Source organism: Phalacrocorax aristotelis, chromosome 8, assembly GCF_949628215.1.
Source record: "Phalacrocorax aristotelis chromosome 8, bGulAri2.1, whole genome shotgun sequence".
Lineage (NCBI taxonomy): Eukaryota > Metazoa > Chordata > Aves > Suliformes > Phalacrocoracidae > Phalacrocorax > Phalacrocorax aristotelis.
Window position 1 is genome coordinate 15,769,278 of NC_134283.1, and position 22,641 is coordinate 15,791,918.

Below are 22,641 nucleotides of genomic sequence, written 5' to 3' on the forward strand. Positions count from 1 at the left end.
GCGCCAGGCACGGTCCTCGCAGACCGGCCTCTCCCCACCTCAGGGGAGGGGGTCCCGCCCACCCGCCTCGGGAAGAAACTTTCCTCTTTCACGGGCTCACAGCCCAGAAGTTTGGTTCTAAGATATTGTTCGCCCAGCCATGTTCTGCTATAGTTACCTTGGATTCTATTTAAAAAGAAATGTAAGTTTTATCCCTCGTGGTCGCAGGGGACAGAAGCCTAGCCCCGTTCCCCAAATCCTTAGCTCTGATAGCTCGGAAAACAGAGGACACATTTTTGCTTCAGAAAGTCTTAAAATTAGACGGGAAGAATGAGACTGGTTCTTAAACAGTAGCTCTGGAGCTTCACTAGACTTTCGGATGCCTGGAGTTGTCAATACCGACCAGCTGTTGTACAAAGGAGTAAATATCTTAAGCGTTCATTCTTCCCATCCCTGACTCAGGTAAATATTTTCCAAGTTCCCCCTAGACTGTTTGATTCCCATCTCTAGCACCACTGTGAAGTTAGTTTTTAGTAGCTGTACATGAAATATAGCCTCCTAAGGGTGGATTAATATTTTATGGTTGTGTATCTAAATTTTGCTTTAATCTACTTATATGTTACACCAGGGAAGGACTAATATAAAAATATAAAATATAATTCTTAGAAAGTCACTTGTATACCTGTTTAGAAACTTTTTAACCAAACGAGAGTTTGCAGTTCTTTGCACATTGGAAAATCACGTTAAAAGCTTATGTCCAGGTATATCTATATACATTTTGCTATCTGAATTTGAAGTGTTGTATCTTTGAGTCCGATATAATTTTTGTTTGTGGCATGGTAAATGGAAAAATTTACATCTGTGTACACACACTGTGTTTACGCACATACACGCGTTTAAACGGGAGGGTTTTGACAATGAGTGCCATATTCAGGAAAGATGCTGTACTTTCCTGAAGATAAATTTTTTCTGGTTTTGTTGTTTAGACATTTGCGTTCTGCTTTCCCATCAAGTTATTCTAAAACATTCATATATAAGAATGTAATCTAACATTTAGCTAGGCGATTTCTGGAGGTGCTTGGTGCCATCAGCCGTTAAAAGATAGTCACTGCAGCCATTGTTGCGTTATAGTCATTAATTGCAAATGAAATTGTAAACAAGGAACTTTATAATAAAAATGAAATTACCAGCATTTTGGAATACAAGGTATCATTCAAAAGCTGAAAGAAAATGCTTTATTTCTGTCTACCATGTCAGCACAGCCTTTTGGAATATCATAGGATAACTGAAAGTTAAGTGTTTCCTAAATGAAGTAGACAATGCTTGGTGCTGCTGTGTATATTTTCTTGTGGTGTGTTTTGCCATACTGTATGTTATAAAACTTGGTCTCAGTGCTGAGTTTATTGTAATCTGTATAATACTATATGTATTCTCTATAAATCTGTATTCAAAGGTCATTTCCAGCATTATAATTGTCTGCAACTGCTCTCAGGGTGGTTATTGTGAGCGTGAACGGTTCTGTGAGACTGTGACCCAGACTGCTAAGGTTAGGTATTACATGACATTGTAACATTCAAGACAAATTCCCTTTTGAAGTGGAAGAGACCAATGCTATTGAAAAGGTTTGCTTATGTTTACAAATCACTGGTCAATTATCAAAACAATTTGGAACTTTCTCCCTGCCTTGTCGTGACTCAGACTAGAAAAATATTCAGATTATAGTATTTTTTTTAAATTTTTTTTTAGTGGCCATTTGAAACTGCAGCCCAAACTTAATCTTCCCCATACTTAGGAGAAATTGCAAACATCTTGTCACAAGCACATATTCAGATCTATGAAAACCAAATATGAGCTGGATTGAGAACACTAGAAATTCTCTTACATTTTATAATAGACTGCTTACAAATGCGATTTGTCAAAGAAGAAAGACTTTTTCAGCCTACGGGCTTTTCACAGTAAAATATCCAAAGTGATAGGCCCTGTTTATTTGGAGGGGAAATTTCAGTTCCGTGAATCTTTGGCTGCATCTTATAAGCTTGTTTTAGGGAAGGGAAAGTGCAATGTTTAGCTGGCAGCAGTCAAAGGAATTGGTTACACCTAATGCCTGCTCTGGCCTTTCTACTTGGAACACCAGTGGGATATTTTACAGATTGTCCTGAATGTGAGTGAGTGAGTTGTTGCCAGGTTCATTATTTGTATTACTGTTGGAGGAATACTGTAATGTGTAAAAAGTATTTTTTTCTTCATGTTTTAAAATAGCATGCTTCAGCTGCCCTGTGAAACTTCTTGCTTTTTATTAAAATTTCTGCAACTAAAAATCAGTTGTGTAAATGATTTTATGAAACTGGGCCTTCCTGAAATATTTGGGCTTGAGTTGCATGCTTGAAACAGGAGTCGTGCTAGTTGCAACAACATGGAAACTGAGTCTTAAAATTGTCTTTCAGATCCGTGTTGATTAAATGAGCAATGCAGTCTATGATGATGCACTTTACAGATAGTGCTCTGATCCTCATTATTAGCATTATGGTCTTCAGTGGGGTTATTTGTATGCATAAATTTAAATATACGTTTGATTGCTTGCAGGATGGGGAGCTAAAATACTAGGGTATAGAAAGTACCCCGCATGAATCTGAAAAGCAGAAACTTGAATTTGTAGTCATAACACAAATAGTAGCATATTTTTTCTAAAAGTGATACCTCAAATAAATTCTGTGCATTTCAGAAAGGAAAAGGAGCCTTGGCTAGAGCTCTCAGATCTTTGTGTGTAATATAATCCTAAAACTTATGACTGCCTCTGTATCAAGCTCTCATTAGGAGATGTTGGTATATGCTTTACTTTTTAAAGTAATGCTTTAAGTAATTTAAGCATTTAAAGCATTTAAGTAATGCTTTAAGGTTTTTTTTGTTTACAGTTTACAAAACTACAAAGCAAAAAGCCAACAAGTGTTTGAAATAAAATGACTTCACAATGCTTTATAAAGGCAAACTTCTAGACCTTATTCAAGTCTCCAGTTATGCAGTGGCAGACCTTTATAATTGCTTGAAGGTCTGGTGACACTTGTGATTAAAAAACTTTCCCTTTTGGAGACCTCATTGCAATGCTGACATCTTAACAAACTTATAGATCAAAGCTTTGGTCTTATTTCTTTAGTATCAAGAGGCAAGCTTTTTGAAAATAATCCAAGGTATAGATTCTGTAATTTGTAGTTTCTATTGATGAAACTTATTCTGTCCCTTAATTTTAGAATTACTTTTCTTTATTCCAAATTTCTTTCAAAAGAATCTGTTGTAAATAATTGAATTGTTATAAAAGGAAGAAAAGACAAAAGCATTGCAACTATACGTGCATCAGTTGTTGAGAATGGGTAATATTTTTCTTTTTATGTAATGGAGTCTGCATTTGGTTTTAGAGTCTTTTTGAGTGTATTTGCTCAAGTTTCTTAATTAGTTACAAAAAGCTGCGGGTGTATTGGCAAAGACTGTTATTTAGCCTGGGAAATGTTCCAGAAGACAGTTTGGGTTGTATTTTTTTTTTAATGTAAATATTTAGCTGAATTATTACCAGTCACTTTAAAGGTTCCACACTGTGTGCCTGCTGTGTATTTAAACATTGTAGCTTCAACTGAATGACTGACAAAACAAGTGATAATGTAAGAGTATAATCTTTATTGTGAGAGGGGGGTTGAACACTACTGAGTTACTTGCAGAAATGACAAGTGGTATTTGAAGGGTGTCACCATCATGCAGCTGTCTCAGAGGAATGCATAGGCCAGCTTCAGCTGGAATGCTGCAAAAAGTGTGCCATGCTCAATTGCTACTTTGTAAATTAGTTTAAAATTGGGGTACTTTATCAAAGTTTCTGCAACTACAAAAATTAAGGCAGTAGTCTTGATAATCTTGTAATTTGGGATTTTATAATTCTCTTTAAAGTAATTGGTTTATATAGTTTATCAAAAGGTAGACTTAAACTCTTGAGTGCCATTAAGGTTTTGTGACTTTTGCAACCAAGAGTGTTTTTTTTGCTCCTAGCCTGACTACAGGAATTTAAACCCTTTTTGTAAAGCACTAGCTATAATTACTGAGCAATGTTCTTGTATCTACTGTACCTGTTTGTTATCTGACTGCTGATAGGAGCTTACAACTGATTTCTCTTTGTCCTGGGAGGTTTAGTAAGGTATAAAAGAGTTGGTGGAAAGTGGCACCAATAGTTGAAAGGTACAAGGGGTGCAGTAAGCCTGAAAGATGTGCTTACAATGGGTTTTTAATTATTTTAAGAGATGCGGCATGTAGTAAACCTAACTGTAGGTGATTTGCTTTTTGTTTTGCTATTTAGATTTGTGCAAAGCAGGATGATAATAGGTGTAAAAACTTCCATGTCTGAACGACATCAGGTTGCAGATAGCTTACACAAAATCTGACTGTTATAAGATTAAGACCGACAGAAATTAATATTATTAATCCTTATGCATGGTCCCATTGACTTCAATGAGACTGCTAAACTGACTAAATGTTTTTTATCTGAATGATTGAAGCACAGTGAAATCAGATTGTATTTTGGGGACATGTGTAATCACTGTGGACAATCAGAGGTGCAGGAGCAGATAAAACTGTAATAGTCCTACTTAAATTGCATATCTAAAGCCAAGTAGTAACAAAGAACAAGAGAGGAAAAATAATTGAAGGAATTGTAATCTAAGACTATTAGATAATAAATTAACATTACAGATGTAAAAAGAGATACCTATCTGGCTATGTAATATGATCTTCAAGTGAATAAAGTTATTCCTACTGGCTGGACTTTTGCATGGGTACGGATTTACTTTAGTAAGGTTTTCCAGAATCTGGTCCTAAATTTTAATTTTATTTTAACGTCTAGAAAAGAATTGTGATGTTTGGCTTACACTTTGTTGTACAGAACTATTTTTTTTCTTCAATTGAAGAAGAATATTTTTTTCCCTCTGAATATGCTATGTTTGTTAAACTTTTATATATGGACAGTAGGCTGTAGGCTGACAGTACTTTTCACTCCATGCAATGATTTCTACTTATTCCAAGTGTGTGAAAATGTTTCTGATATATTTACATTTTAACTGATCCTCTCCAGAAAGATCTGTATGAAAACACTGCAGTCAAAAATCAGGCTCACGGACTTTCTGTGAGAATAGAGTCTAATGTAATCATACTAAAATCAGTGGGATTAATCATCAGCTCTTGTGAATCAGAATATTTCCACCAATTTCAATTAATTTTTACTTACACCAACTGGGCATGCTAGGCTTGTATGATAGTGGTGAAAAAAGCAAATTAAGCTGACTTTCTTTACATAAAGGACAACGATTCATTTACTTTTGATTCCAGTGTATTTTACTGTACTCCTCAGAGCAAAGGCAGTTCAATTAAATATCAGTGGAGGGCTTTTTCTAGACAAAGACCCTGGAAATTGCTTTAACCCTTTAACATTTAGAAAGCACATTTAGAGGAATGGCATGTCTCCCTTTATTTGCTGGCTTTCACAGTGGTAGAAAAACAGTAAAACATTTTCAGGAAGATACCATCCCATTTCAACCTATTCCACTAGAAGTAATAGCAACAAGCTCTAAGTTTTGTTTTATGATAAAGACTCCTACATCAAAATCTAGGAAAAATAACTTGAAGGTAATTTGCTTTATATGACGGATGAAATTTTTGAAACTTTTGTAAGTCGTGTTATCCACTTTTTCATACTGAAGTCCTGTCAGTCTCCAGTCTTCTCTAGACCATTAAATTCTAAAACAACACACTTTCATCATACCTGTAGAACTACATATGTCAGGACTATCTTCAGTTGCATTTGAGCTGTATTTTAACACAGATAAATGTGATTTTGCCATGGAAATAGAATGTAATTATTAGAATTCCCTGCTTGGTCAATGTGTGCTCGTGAGTGATTAAAAATAATCTCCTATGACTTAAAGCATTTTATATTTATTTAATTCTGTATATTCTTCTAAGTCCAGTTAACCCATAGCGATTTATATTAGGTGAGTATTGGAAGAGGATAGTTACATTGCAATCTCTTGAACTAGAGCTATTCAGCTAGGATTACGAGCACCAAAGTTTTTTGCCAGAAACTGTCAACAGAAAAAAAAAGAAATGAAGGTTGGACAAAATCTGATTTCTGGTCATATTTAGAAAACATGGTCTTGAAGAAAAATTATATGTATGCTTATGACATACAATCTTTTAAGTTTGAATAGAATTTGTATTTTGCTAAACCTCATCGCTGAGCCAGTCTTGGGTCTGATTAACGTTTAAAGGGTAAACCATAATGATTTTTTTTCTTCCCTATTGCTGATGGGTTTTAAAGTTCCCATAAATGAGCAGAAATGGTTCTATCCAAATGTTTTCCAAAATACAGGTGCTTAAATTTCAATTTCATATGATCTGACAATGAATAAGAAAGTTTTTTGGTTTCTCACATACTACTGAAGGAGCATCCATGTAAGAATCAGATAAAATCTGGTGCTCTTCTGTCGGTGTTTCATTGTGCTTTGAGTTGAAAATGACCAGTGTAAGGTCATAGTAGTATTGTCTAAATAACATCAGAACACATGGTAGGATTTGTGATAAAATAGGACTTTGTAATAAAAAAGTATGTCTATTGATGTCAGCTTATTAACTTTGCTTACTGATTTAATCTGGTTTATTTTTGTGCCATAAACACTTGTGAACTGTAGCCGTTTCACTGTGCAAGCCTTGAACAAAGATAGGTGATAGCAATTTCAAGATTTGATATTTTTAACTATCATCTCAAGGGTGCTGAAGATTAGACCATCAAAGGCAATAATATACCCAAAATATATTTAGGTAACTAGTTTACTTTGAAATAGAGAAGTTGATTCTGTCCAAATACCTTTAAGAATTTGGGGGTTATTTTTCACTTACAGTGGTGGAAATCAGGAGTTAGCAGTATCAATATCATCAGGTCTATTGTGGCTTTAGAGTGGAATAAATAAAAGAGACTTTGGTAATGGCTCTTTAGTATTTGGGCTTTTTCCTTCCCTGAAAAGTATTTCAAACAATAATCCTGTTACTTTACCTGCCCATCAGGAAATTCATTACAACAATAGCTGTGATACCAGAGCTAAACAACTGAGTTGGGAATCGAACTGTGGTCTTCCACAACTCAAAGGCATTGTGTGATCTCTTAGCTGTTAATGAATTGTGTCAACTTACTAGCTGACAGCAAAATCAATCCTATCAACTTTACTATTTGAAAAATATCTTACTATATAATAGTATATATATATTTGAAATTTGTTTTATTCAGAAATACATCAAGAAAAAATATTGAATTAAATCTTCATATTTCCTTTACCCAAATACATAACTTCTGAGAAACTTAGATTATATATTCACTCTAGCAGTTTATGTTCCTGAGAGTTTTCTCTACAAGGCAAGACCCTTCATATATTTTAATTAAAAGCCAGAGAAAAAATAAATTGTCCTCGGCATATGTCATGCTAATGAGCACTGGTTAGTTTGAAAATACATGTTCATTGGGTTTACATGGTAATTTCCCTTTGAACCGAAAAACCCTATTTATACAGAAACATTTTCTGGAAGCAGTAGGGGGCATCATTTCACTTTTGTAATTCTTCAGAGATATTATCCCAGTGCTTTATGTGTGCTAACTGAATTTCCTTTTTTGTTTATGGCATTAGTCCTGGGGTTAAGTTTGGACTATGGTGAGCAATAATAAGTTTAACCTTTGACTTCATACAATAAGATGTAATTTATCACTTTTAGACTCTTTTGTAAGGCCATTACCCTCACTTCTGCTTAAGATAAATTGAGGCAAGCGAGCACTTGATATCAGTGATCTTTACATGCAAAATATAAATCTAATTTACTTATTTTCTGAGCTCAGTTCTTTATCCTCTGATTATGTCTTTTAAACAGTACAAACATTTTTTTGTTTGTTTGATGTGTTAGTCAATTTTTGTAACACAGAATATTTGGTCCTTCACATAGATTTCAAACCAGTAAATATAAATCCTGGAATGTCTAAATGCATAAAAAGTTTATGAAATGTGGAAACAAAGCAAACAACGTATTCATACTCATAGTATTTACTTGCTAAGTAATTGTGATCAGGAAAACATTTTAAAATTAAATTTTAAAGACATTTTAAAGGCAATTAAACAACTAGCAGCATGTAAATAAATTGTTTTTGTAGCCATTGCCATTCACTTACAATGTATATGTATGTTATTTATAAAACCTCATTATTTTTTAATTTTCAGTGAAAAGGTTTTAAGGTTTTTATTTTAAAGCACTGTTTTTAAATTTGCATTAAATGTTTATGCTGCTTTTTGGTTTGTAATTGAAGAACAAATTTATAGCAAGTCATTACTCTCCATGCTCTTCAAGCAAGAAAAAGAATGTACTTTTTAACTGTGTATACTATGAATACTTAATTTTTTTCTCCTTGATGAAGAAGTGCTGATTCATCAAATATGTTTGGGTGGGGTGTGGGCCGTGAGGTATAAGCTGATTTCATAAAGTATGTTTTGTTTTCAGGGTAGGATTTTTCAGGTAGAACAATTCAGGCTTGTGACCCTCAGTAAGACCAGAACATTGAATCTCTCTTTTGCCCATCTCAAGCCTTATTAAATTTTGATATTGGGACCTGTTTTTATCATAGCAATAATCACATAAAAATATTTTTATGACTGATACTGGCATGGGTTGGTCCTCTGATTCAGCTGCAATGCTTGTCACTGGGGTTGCAGTAGCTGCAGTGTCTGTCATGGGGAGTTGAGTGGCCACAGTGCTTGTCACTTTCCTTGTCTTTGTCTTTCTAGATCCAGAGGCCTTCTCTTCCCCTTGGGGGTACTGAATAGTGTTAAACAGGGCTCAATAGGCATGGGCCAGGCCCCAGCACATTGCAGTGATTTGTATCTCTCTGGAATTGCCGGGGTGACAGCATACTTCCTCCAAATGTTCTACTAATTTTTCAGGATTCTGCACTTGTTCAGGGGTGAAGTCCCACATCACAGGGGGTGCCCACCGTCTTAGGCATTTGCCCATACTATCCCACATACCCTGCCACGCATAGCTATCGAGCCTTGGGGCAGATCTCTGGATTATATTCTTAACTTGCTTATTAACCTTAGACAGAACTGAAATCGCCTGCCAAAGCAATACTGGCAGATTATCTTAACTACCCAAGGATGTTCAGGATACTGAAAAGTTGTTGTAATGAAGGAGGAGACATTATCTAAGATGGTAGCTAAGGTGCCATCATGTATTTCCTCCATAAAGAAAAACCTCTCAGAGGAGGAGGTATAATTGCTAATTGTCTCCATGAGGTGGTAGCCAAAGTACAGTAATGGGTTCCATGCAAGACCCAAATAACTGATAACGCTCAAGGCCAGTGTTTTAATAACACATCTCCTAGGCAAAACATCTCTAATCACTGCAAAACACAACAAACTACAAAAACCAACAGCAATTTTTAACATGTACTTCAAAATCAGCATGGTGTAGACTGGAAAAACTAATATAGAGAACAGATGAATCAATGCTGTGACCAGTATTTATGAAGTATGTGCAAGTTAAAAGGCAGAAAAGCTTGAACAGAAATAAAAGTTATGTAATGCTATTTTGGAAGAGTACTAATGTTTGGTAAGATTCTAAGATATATTTTTCAGCCTGGATTTAATGTTTTGGGAAGAAAAGAATGTTAAGTCGTGCAGCTGTAGGAACTCAAAGCATTTATAGGCCCTTCACATGAAAACTTATATAGAAAATGCACGTGTACTTACATAATTTACATGGCAGGACCACCCATGATCACTATATTTGGTCTTCATAACACTAAGGGCTACTTGATGGTACTTTCAGTCCTGCTCCTAATTTTAGAGTCATTGTTTAACAACTAAAGAGGCTGCCAGCGTCTGTAATTTGTGCTAGTATTTGAATCTTCACTTCTTCATTTACTCAAAGTTGTCTTTTGGCTGAGCTTGCTTCCAGCAAAAAAGCAGCTAGTGGATTAGCTTAGGCCTTGCTGGCTAGTTCTAGCTAAGAGACGGGTAGAATATTATGAATCCACACAACAGATAAAGAAGGATTGTCACAGTAACTAGATTCCTTACAGTCTTAGAAGGATAATTTAAAAAATCTTTCTGCAGCCTGTGTTGAATAGATATACTTTGTACAATTTCTCTTAAATTTGAATTATTTTACATAACAAAGATGCAATAGTAAGAATTGCAGATACCATAATTTATACTAGTTTCGTACACTACAGCTAAGTTGAGTAGAATGTGCTTAAATATGAGTTAAGGAGGAATAAATTATTCTAGTGATACTTATGGAAAAAGGAAAGAAGAAAGGAAATACTCTTTTTTTTTTAAAATGTCACACATGTGACATTAAAAAAGATTAATTTATTTTTTAATAGGCTGAGCTGCTGTATTTGAGAACAGAAGGACTGTGTGAAAAATGAAGGGTGTGCTGGTTGTTGGTGAACCAAGAAAATGTATCATACTAAGCTATTATTCATACTGTAATATGTTGTACCAAATTAAATGTTTGTAACAGATACCGTATCCTAAGCATGGTAATCCTCCTCACAGTGTTGGACTGTCAAGGTATGGTAGCTTCCACTTGAACCAAGGGAAAATTCTTCAGCTAATGATAATAAACTGTTACTTTGCATATTGATCAGTTATTAGAATACCTATGGACATTTGAAATTTGAAAAGATAGAAATGTTTCTGCATGCCATGAGCATGTGTATTTGACTCATGAACATTAAATAAAAAGATGATCTGGTTTTGTGCAGCAGCTGTTTCCCCCAGAATTCTGGATATCTGATAATGTTATCAGAACTGTTGCATTTGGAAATTCCAATCTGGAAATTGAAAATCTCCAATAAGGGACAGAAAATGCAAGGATACTACCTGTCACTTAAAAGCATTAGTCTACCACTGGAAGTGGTACAGATGAGAGACATGATCTGCAAAATGCCATGGTTCCTACTTTGCAGCCATCCTCAGAGTAAGTCAAGAGGCTTTTTTGTCTGTCGTATTTGCAGGTATTAATATTTAATGTGCAGTTATAATAAAACAATATAGGAAAAAATCCTGGGACTCTTCACAAGACAGGTAATATTTCTTCTGAAATGTCTGTCTTGGATGCCTCCTACTGAAGAAATTCTGCCTTGACTACAAGGATCAAGAGAAATACAGGAATGCCATGTGTTTCATCTGCTTGAAAGAAGTTGTCCCTGTAGACCCAACAGAAATGCTGCTAACATAGTTGCTGCTTCTTTTGCTGTCAATGTATCTTTCCCATGTTAATTGAGAAAGTCATGTTGTAGTGGGAGGGAAGGGAATGGAAGGAGGAATACTATCTGAAGATGTTAGTCCTACATGTGCATTGCAGGTTTCCTGGACTTTCATCCCTCGTGTCCTTTTTCAGAATGTGTTGGATTGTGACAAATGGCAGATACTATCAAACATATAGCTCTGAAGCCTCTTTCATAATTCAAATATTTTTTTTCTTTGATCAAATGAAAGAAGTTGAAAGAACAATGAACACACTGTCTGCATGACATGTGATGTCTGCTGTGGATAAGACATACGTACAATACATACATGCATGCAAAATATAAAAAAATTTATATAAATATAAACCAACAAATTAACAAAATATTGGTAGGCTAAGGTCGACTGAAATGTAGCTCTGCGCCCTGATATGTGAACATACAACCTCATTTTTCTCATGTGTTCTTTTGTTCCCTTTTGATATAGAAGTTATAATGCCAGAATACTTAGAAATAAGTTTGCCATGTACAGGGGGAAAAGAAAAAGCTTCCTTACTTGTCAGGGGCAGCAGACATGAAGGTATTTCATGAGACTCTTCATTTTACTAAGTGGAAATGTCCTCTTTCCACTGACAGGTTTGCAGGGCTTATATAAAGTAATGAAAATTTTTTTATTTTTTAAAATAAAATCAGTCTTGGCAGCGCTGAACAGGTATCAGGATCTCCATTCTATCTTCCCTTCCTGGTAAGTTTCTCCTTACTTACAGCGGGTTTTTTTAGGTCAGAAGCATGGTTAGCCTTTAAAAACTGCTGGTTAGTGTTTGGGGAAAAAGAAAGTTGTAGCTCATGTGGAGAAGAGAATCACTTTGGTAGCTGAAGATGAATAAAAGTCTCACAGCAGGGAGCAGCTGCTGACCTGTTACCTCTAATAAATCCAAAGCTTTTCTGTGGTGGACATTTGCTGCAACTGCAGCTGAGTCATTGGTGTACCTAAACAGATGCAGCTTCTGGTACAGATACTTTTCATGAGTGGAATGAATCAAACAAGAATAAATTCTTCTGGTGAAATGAGAGTATTTGCTTGTCCGCACTGGAGATATGTGTTGGTGCTGCTGGCTATCAGTGGCATTTCATTGGGCATATTCCCTTTTATAGGCAAAGACTTAAATGGTGCAGAAATTCAGTGGGAAACTATAAAGTGAGTGAAAATTACCACTTATACAAATAAAAGTAAAAATCTTTGAACTGTTTTGGAATTATCTTGTGTGGGAGACACTGTACTAATTGTGGTGGTTTATTTTCTCCTCTGAAATCTGTGCTGCTTTGGCCTGTGGCCAGGAGAATTGCATTCTGACAGTTTTGCCTTTTCATAATCCTATCGAATGCTCTTAACTACCCAATTAAGGCAGTTTCTCTTCTACTAACATGCTTTTTTCCTTGTATTTTCTGTCAAGATTTTTTTCTGACTTTAAATACTTGAATTACTGCTTCAAAAGGACAGTTAAACTTTTTTAGATATGCTGAGATCACTTCAGGTGATTTTTTTCTGATAGGTTGTTATGACTTAAGGGCTCTACAGATCCTAATGCAGTGGCATCTGAATGAAGTTTCTGTGCACGTGGGGTCTGGCTGTGGGTTTCAATGTGTTGTCTTTTCTCTCTATTCTTTTTGTAACACAAAAGACAATTTCTGGGAATTTCCAAGGGTGCAGTACACTTAATTTTTAGTTGTCAAGATAGCTGACAGTTTATTGTGGTACTATGAATAAATTATTCCAGGGTTCACACTTAAAACAAAGGCAGAAATGCTTCCTCTTTTTTTTTTTTTTAAAAAAAGCTGACATTTTTAATTTATGTTACGTATAGTATCACCTGGATATACACTGCACGAAACCATAGACTTTTCAGAATGAATTATTAACCCAAAGGTTTTACGTTTTCTTAGATGCACTGAAGTTACTCTGCAGGATACTATTGGTATATGAAGTGTACCGATTGTCAGAGGGTGTAGGATACTTTGGGCATGAATCTTCTTTTCCACTGTAGTTCTAGAATAGCAAAAGACATGGAGTTCTAGAATTGGAAAGCTCCATAAAAGGACCATGACCTGAATAGTTTTAGAAGAATTTTCTCTCCTTCCCTACTGCTTTTAATGTATTTGTTTTAATGATGAGGCCTTATTTAAAAAAAGAAAAGTCAGAATCACCTAACTGACTGAGGAAAAATGAGTTAATCCTGAAATAACAAAACTATTTAGACAGCTAATATACAAGCCTTAAACTCCCCAGTTAGTTGTCATACAGGGCTGGAGAAAATGAAGCTTAGATTTGGCTAAAGTATATTAAAAAATGTCCAGGTGACTTAAGCTCTGCCTCTGATCATTTTCAGAATTGTTCTAGACTTCCTAATCATCTTACCCATTAGCTGCCCAGTAGCTTTTTTTTAGCCAATGGACTGTCCTCCAAATACGCCTACGTGATTGTTTTATTTTAAAACGTACAGAAGTGAAATGATGCTCTCCTTCCTACTTTCACCATCTCTGGGGAGACTTTACTTTTAATTTTTAAATAATCATGTCCACTGTTTCTTCCTTTACCTTCTTTCCCTTCAGGTTGACATTTTTAACCTTGGATTAGTTTTTGATTTTTTTTTAAACTGTATTACTTAAGAGTAGCATTTTCTGAGTGACAGTGGTATATGACCTGTAATTCCCTCAAGATCAGGCCTAAGTTTAACATATAGTATTACAAATAGGGATAGAAACATAGTACTAATGCTGCATAGCAGTATCAAGAGGTGCAGTGACTGCAGATATTTCCTTAAAAAAAAACCACAACTAACTAAGCAATTATCTTCCTTCAAGCAATATTTTTCCAGGTCTGAAAAAAAGGAAGTATGAAAGTTCAATTAAACGACTATTTAATTTACATTGACTACTAAATTGACGACAGCAAAATCTGCTTTGGTCTTCTCTAGTCCAGCATATTTGAAGAGTGAGCAGTAGAATCACTCTCTCAATATTCTCTGGTATTGTCATGCTTTATACCAAACAGCACTGTTTAAAGGGTTCTTGACTTCACAAATTCTTGTACTCATTCTTCTGTACCTTCATGACATTATGAAGGTCCATTTGATTTACTTTTTAGCTGCAAAAACTTGATATTTAGGAATTATTCTACTTGTTGAGAAATCTGGGATGAATTTGAACTCAAGCTTGACAGGTTTCATTCAGCTAAAGTATGGGTATTGTTCCGGTTCTTCAGTTGGAGTCAAATAAGTCACAGGTATGTCTTTAGGCACATCGAAGAATTTAAATAAATATGAAAATGAGTTTGAAAATAAAACCTGAAAGAATAAGCACAGTGCCCTTTTTCAGCTTATAATTATAGTCCTCTGCACAAACCTTGAATTTCTGCAGATCAGAATGAATTAATAGCTCTTATTTTGTAAAAATAATACAACCAGCCAGGAGATAGTTGAAAATCTGGGTGCAACTTGTGTTTACGGAACTATGATTCCCAGTTTCCATGGATGTTCATAGTTTTTAAGCAAGCAGTTGTATATTTTATTTAAAAAAAAAATGAACAGTTATTTCTTCCTGTGAAAGTCCAACGTGGACTTACTACTGATCTGAGCAAAGGAAAATTCATTGCCCTTGATTAACAGAACCACCTTTACTCTTATGGATGCAGAAGACAGTAATTAAAATATATTTAATATAAGCCACCCTCATTTTGAAGCTGCCTCAGTTTGTAGCCCTGGGGGAAGCCAAGTAATTGATTTTGGTTGCAGCACTGAGGTGAAGATACATTATACTAGCAAAAAAACCAAATAATGATTTGGCCAGCACTGGCATAACAGAAGGCTCCCATTAGATCCTAGAGTGCTGTTTGTGACCCTTAGTGGATACACTGCACTAAGTGATGTCAATTCCATTACATGCTGTGCAATAATCATTGGAGGTGACTTAGAAATTAAACGTATGTTTTTAGAAAAGGTACAGCATTGAAGAAGCTTTCAGGGTGGAGTACAGCTGATATGCGAGGAATCCATTCCACGGAAGTTCCCTAGTAACCATAGATGTCGGCAATGCCAGGAGAACTTGGTGTACCGACTCTAAGAGGAGTTGTCCGGAGGGTGGAGTGGTGTGGAGGCGTCGTGGCCAGGCTCTGTGATAAATGGGAACTTGAGGTACCATGGAGCGGGTACACTGCATATTTGCCACCCTGGGCCAACAGTCCATCATACCTTTGACAAAATGCTGTCCTTCTGGTGAACTTTGCTCATTATAATATCATTATAACACCAAAACACACCTCCACCCCAAAAGCTACCCGCCTCTAAGGTGCAACCACCCTTCACTGGGCATGTGCTTTGCATTTTTCTAGTCTACACATTTAAAAGTAAAATGAGGAAATTTTACAACAATCATCATAAAGGTATGTATGACTAGAGTCACTCAAGCTCCACGTGAAAGATAAAAAATAGTATAAAATGTGTGAAGAGAAAGAGGGTGTTAGGGAATATGCCATCACGTACCACTCTGACTTCTGGGACCAGTTGACGGGCTTCCCCCACACTGCGACGCCTTTGGGTAAGATTTGAATGCTTGGTTATACCAAGTGTTTCCCTGTGAAAACTTAGAAACTTCTCTATAGCTTCTGTTCAAATCTCCAGTGCATTAGAGTAGCTTCATATTTGCTTAATGCACTTGTAGCCTAGCAGTGTTGTTAATTTTCTTAGTATTTGTGTGTGTCTTGTAGCCAGCAATTTTATCACCAGTAATCCAAAAAACCTGTGTATCTGTTGCTTTAATAAATTGCACTATTCATTAATCTAGCTGTGATAGTTCTCACTGAACGCGACCGGCCTTATAATGTTAAATTGGGCATCTGCCAAATTAGTTACTAACAACAAATACTCTGATGAGTGGTTATTTCTACAACCCTTAGAAAACAAACCATTGACCAAGTCTGAGACAAAGACTGGACCTAGCTGCACCTAGACTCCTCATGGAGAAAGAGTTTAGAAAGCAAGGGGGTTGTCTGAACCTCGTGACTCAATGGTAGGATCTCCCTCAGCCACTCCTCGGACTCCTACCATGAATGCAACACGTGCTAGAGGTGGATATTTTACATGGAGGTAACAATGTTAAACCATGGTAATGCTCTAGGATGTCTGTCCTGTGCTACAAAAGTAATGCTTCTACTTTCAGGAGCCTGGTTGGAGCTGGCAATAAAAATGTCTCCGTTCACAAAAACAAACCAACTTGTTGCAAGGTCAGACAGTACAGAAGATTCACTTCAGATGAAATAAAAACAGCAATCTGAGTGATCTATGGATAGAGTGGAAAAGAGGGAATGTGAGCAGAAGGGGTGAAGCTGGCCTTTGAAATAATCACTTCGGTGGGCAGGGTAAAACAAGCATGTTATCCTAATTCCACCGAAGTGGCAGCTAAGTACACATCCCTGAGGCTAAAACTTTGTAGTTGTTGATATTTACAATGAAGATAAATGCATGACAAAATCTGAAACATTCCCCCTTCCAAAAATTTGTGGCTATATTTGTCTTGTCAAGAAATGTGTAAGAGTTTGAATGAATGATTCTAATGTGACTGTCAGTGTCAATTCTGTTATTTCAGTTCTGCCAGTTATGTTCTAGGTGTTTCTTGTATCATAGCTGTGAGGTATGAGGTAACTGTGAGGTAACAAGTGCTAGCAATATATGTCTACGTATATATACACATAAATATATTGGTCGGCATACATTTCCCATTTTACTGACTGATGTAAATTATATTGAGTCTGCACTGGGAATTTTATCATCTATAGAAACATCAGCCGGGTTATATATTTTTTTTTTCAGACTCCAGAAGACAAAATGGTATCAGCAGAACAGTGTAGGTTACACTGTTGCCTTAGAATCCCTACATTTAATACTATTTACACTACAATTTTGTTCAGCCTTCCATTTGCAATATTCTGTTAGGTGGTGTGAAGTAATGTGTCTTCTAACTGAAACCAGTTAACACATCTGATGTGAAGAATCTAAGAGTATCATTTTCTTGTTGAAGAAGAACTTGTCTTGGGTCTTTCTTGTGGAAAAGAACAGAAATAAAATCTGGGTTCTTCTCAATAAAAGAATTTCTGTTGCTTGTGAATATATCTGTGCTCCTGCTGAGAGCATTCTGGCTGCCACATTTTCCTGTACTCACTGTGCTGTCAGTAAGTTACTGGGTTACAAAGTGCTTTGGGGCATTCTGTCCATAAAGAGGTACAGTACAGACCAAATTCTGTTTTATCTGATGCCTTGAAATGGTCAATTCATTTTTTAGTAAATGCTGTTGCCAAAATGATCTGAAATCATTCTGTTCAGGCATTGGACAGTGTCAATACAACACTCTTCTGAATAGCTAATCTGAATACCAAAAGGAAATAATAGATTACATTCATAGGAATGGTCTTGAAAGTACTATGATGAATAGTATTTTTCAGGGGTAAAAGGTATTAAATGTACATAGTATGTTTCAGGGTTTTCTCTGTCCTCTTTGCCTAGTGTTGTCAGCAAATGTTTTCATTACAACTTTTGCTATGCAAAAAATTACAAACCCATAAAACCAATGGGATTACAGTAGCATAAAATCTGCATGTACATTAGAATTATCCTGATATTTTAATGTGTTGAAATGCTGGAAGTTTTGTATGAACATTCATATCTAATGTTTCATATTTGAATGGGTTGCAATTAAATGCATGGAATCATAGAATCATAAAGGTTGGAAAAGACCCTTAAGATCATCGAGTCCAACCACTAACATATCTGTTATATTTTCAGCTAGCGTTCAAGATATGACTGAGGTGGCAAGGTATTACATATAAGAATGCGGAAGTATCCCCACTCACGTTCCTTTTATTTCACATATTTTATGCAAAAATCTTCTTCTGCCATCTGTTTGCAAACTTTTAACTTGGTGAAATTGCCTGTTAGGTATGCTAAAGAAGGGTTTTTAATTCTTCATTTTTGTTACTTCTTAATAAAAATCCTCAGAAAAAACATCTCTATATCACCTGTGATCTCAGAAGAGTTGGTAACATTCTGTTTGATTTCAGAAAAATTATTGGTAAAAATGTATTGCAATGTTGTGAATTGCCCATTTACTTAACCATCTAAAGTGTGTTATTTTCTTATGTACTGCATCTAATAAGATTTGTTTTCTGTGATAATGTTTGAGAAACGTTGATGGAAAGATGCAAAGGAGCGCTTAGGGTGTTTACCCTAAACGTATTATCTGGAATCCAGGTATAAAGGAAATCTTTGTTGGTTACTGTATCTTGTGCTTGGACAGCAATGAGTTTTGCCTTCTTTAACCGAGAACAGATTTTGGATCAATGACCCTGGCCTTTTAGAAAGAGTGAATGTAGATAGAAAAAAATGCTATCATCAGCCCTGTAGCATATATAGCTTCCTCAGAACAAACTTGAATTCTATTGCTAAATTTCTTGTAAGTTTACCTTCTGGCTCTTTTCTATATTCAATATGCTTTAAGAATTCTTAGTTTTATGGAGAAATTATGCACTGTAATTTATTGTTTACATTTTGCAATGTTGCCAGTGCTAACAGTTTCTGATTAATTGAATGACTTCATGTAGATTTCTCTGCCTTTGTGAAGGTTTAGATTCTGAAACAGGTGGTTTCTTACAGGAGTCTGTACCTTCACTGCAAAGAATTATGATTTAGCCATACTTTGAAAATTCAGAGTTTTTCTTCTGGTCCCGCATAACTCTACCCTGCCTGGAGCTATCATGTTGGTATACTTTGTTTACTAATCCTTCTGAAAAGTCAACGAGTGCAGATTGCTATTAGGAATTTGACTGAAAAGATTCAAATAGGGGAGATATAAATGCAGAACTTTTATGGTTGCTCCACCCCTGAGGGGCAGGTGAAATTCTATTGCAGTTGCTTTTAATTATGTATATGTATTTTTCATTTGTTCTTTCCTATCTGAGGATTTTAGCAGTTCTGTGGAGTTAGCTTATACAAGAATGATAGTGGGGAAGAAATGGACGTAACAGGCTATAGCTTTTACTGGTAACTTCCTTAGCTCTCTAGAAAGCTTTGTATCAGAGCCAAAATGTATGTTCTTATTTGGATACCAGAATTTCAGTGTTCTAGTGTACCATGGGAAAAAGAACAAACAGCAAGAGAACAAACTTTTGACACTCAGAAGAAAAATATGGAAACACATCTCTAATTCTGAGCTTTTTTTGCAACACAAAGTAGTTTGTTCCTGCTTTGAGTGAAACGCGTCTGATATGAACCTTTCCCAGTCAGCTTAGTGATTTCATGTATCAGGTGAAGTCTCACAACCCTGTTAGTGCTGTGGTTCACTACTGTCATCATAATTAGGAAAAGAAGGGCTGCTACATTTTTTCTTATAAAAGTTCATTAAACGGAGTTGGCCTGCTATAGTTTTAATGAGAATGAGAAAAGACATGCATTTGCATCATGAAATGCACACAGTGACATATATCACACATTTGCTTTCAAAGCCAGTTATGCATAGTACATAATAAGCATATCTAGTTGCCGCAGATGAATGAAGGAAAACTTCATTCAGGTGCCTCTAATAGGCATGAGAATTCATATGGTTTACTGCAAATAATACATTATATAGAAAAGGCACATATCCATCTGTTCATCATGGTTTTATATTTAATTTTTTAATCTGTTTGTAGTATAACATTAATTAGCTGTGGCATGATTGATGTAATCAAAACTGAAAGAGTAGTTGCATGGAACAGGGAAAGGACAGGCTTGTCTGCCAGGCTTTAACTGAAATGTTGCCAGCTCTTGGATTGTTCCCAGCAGTGTAAACTGTGGTGAAAAAAGTGAATAATATAAAGAAGAAAAAGCATGTCTGATCATACGCTAATATTTAAAATTAAGTGCAAATCTATTTTACTGGTCCGGCATTTAACTCCATGTTAAATAATGGCTGCTATCTTGGTTGATTCTGGGAGTGACCTAAAGAATTCCAAGACTGAGTCAGACTTTTTAAGAGTCAGACTTTAGCTGTGATCTCAGACAGAGAGTGATAATATGATATGTCTATTACAAACTAAGCACATCTGATGGTTTGTTGAACTCACAGACCAGTTATTTGTTGTCTGGAGGCACAGCAATTGCCGTGTAACTTACCACAGTTTGTTCTCTCTCCCTCCCCATAATCTCTGTCATTCTTCTCTGTCTCCCTTTCTCTTCCTTCCTTCATTCCTTCTCTGTTGCTATCCTTTGAAAATTTATTGATCAGAAATCGTGTCCTGTACTTGTTGCAATAGATATCTCTTCTTCTTCTTCTTCTTTAGTGCTATTGCTTTCTTCCTCTTTTGATCTTTGCTTTGAGAAGATTAGTATTATTTTATTTGTTTATGAAGAACAATGGGTAATAACATTTGAATCTTTCACAACAGCAACAACAAAGTATCACAGCATCATGAAGTAACAATATTGACAGATGTATCTGAAAAGTATCATGGTTAGTAATGGGCATAATATTGGGATTGTGACAGTGCTGTGGTAATAAATGTACTGGTATTGTTAGGCAACTCTGATATTTTCTGTAACTGCTGTCCATTGACTTGCTTCTTAAAAACCACTCTCAGAAACTTGAACGCTCCTGGCCTTTACTAAAATTCTTCCCTTCTATTTTAAAGATTTTGAGATTTTCTGACATCTCTTTCCATCTTTAAACTGAGAAAATATGTAGCCCTACCTCATACTTTCTTAATTCAACTGTAAGATTTAAAAATACACGTTCTCCATCCCTAGATCATGTGCATGCAGATTTCTGTTCTTTCATACCATGCAGAGGGCAGATAAAAGATTTGATTGGCTATGTGACATGCCCTGCCCCTTCTCTACTTCCGAGCCCTCTCTGAAAATCTATATGATGTAGAGGAGTGTTTGGACAAAGAATATGTACTACTACACTGTAATCATCTGATAGTCCCTGTTGGAATTCCAGGAATTTCTGAAACTCTATTGTCTTAATTGCTTATCAGTTAGAAACATAGGAAAAAAATTTCAACAGAGAAACTCAGGATGGTGAGGAGGATGGCCTGTCAGATTACTCATGTTTGTGGACCATCCCTGTGTTCTATATTATGATAGGATACAGAAATGGGCAAAGTCATGACCCTTGTCAGAACAAGAGAAAATAATTTGGCTAATGATAACTTTTGGCTTGTTACACCTTGTGCAAAGGTTGATGCATGAAAGATTCGTGTTCTATAGAGGACGTCAAACTTATTACTTTTTATATTTCTAAAATTAAGGTCTTAATACAGCTGTAAGAATCTCATTTGACACTTCACATTTATAGTGTGTGTAAAACAGTAATTTGAATATATGGTATAAAACACCGTCATAGAGGAAACAGAGGAACTGGCATCCTGAATACTTTGTAAACACCATGGTGGGCTTAACCCTATCCAGCAACGGTTGTCTCTTTTACTAAACAAGTTAGCAGTGGTCTGCTCTTTACAAACCTTTGCTGTTTAGAGCCCTCAGGTGCATAGTCTACTTGAACCATATACTCTTAGCTCCTTAGAAAAAGGCATTGGTTTTTTACTGTATTTTAAGATGGAAAATGGAAAGTCCAGACCTGATGGTGGATCATGAATGCAAATGAGAATTTATAAGTGTTCACTAGCTATTTTGTAGAAGTACATTAATAATTAGGCTATCTCACTGTCCGCATATTTTCTTTGAATCAAAAGGATCACTATGAATATACCGTTTTATTAAGTGCTGCCCTTTATGGAAATAAAAAAAAAAAGATATGTCATCCTCTTCTATTTTATCCATGGGAAAGTAATTGTTTCCCAGTAGAGAGAAATCCCATAAGACCTTTTTTCCCAGGAACTTCCTTTTTCAGAAGAGGGAAATTTGACTGTATGTAATCTTCATTGTGAATAGCAGAGTATTTAAAAGTCTTGTAATCCATTTTTCAGTTGGCAGCATTGTTTAACTTAATTTAAGGGGTCTCTAGTCTTTGCAAGGAGTAAAGCTGTTAGACACAGAAGGCTGAAAGTTAGTGTTAACAAGAGGCTGAATGAGGAAACAGTACTATTTCCTACAGTAATAATTTTCTGAGTTAGGTTTCTACCAGAGAGATCTGCAGCGTAATCACACATGGTTGGTTACTCTTCTTCAGCAAGCTCAAAGAGGAGAGTTATGTGTCTATCTAGAGCAAAACTTTTAGGTTGTGTTAGAGACAACAGAAGAAATACTGAGGGTGATTTCTTAGCATCATGTTGATTGCAATTATTAGATTGGAAATGGAGAGGA

At 35.8% G+C, this 22,641-nt stretch overlaps 1 long non-coding RNA gene across 3 annotated transcripts in view; it reads left to right on the plus strand.

The window, feature by feature from the left end:
- Positions 1 to 12: 12 nt before the first annotated feature.
- The window catches only part of LOC142061040 (uncharacterized), a 288,092-nt gene continuing 265,463 nt past the window's right edge, over positions 13 to 22,641 (plus strand). For all 3 annotated transcript variants that reach the window (XR_012662024.1, XR_012662026.1, XR_012662025.1), the window contains exon 1: positions 13 to 441. This is a non-coding gene — a long non-coding RNA (uncharacterized LOC142061040). The remainder of the gene's footprint in view (positions 442 to 22,641) is intronic.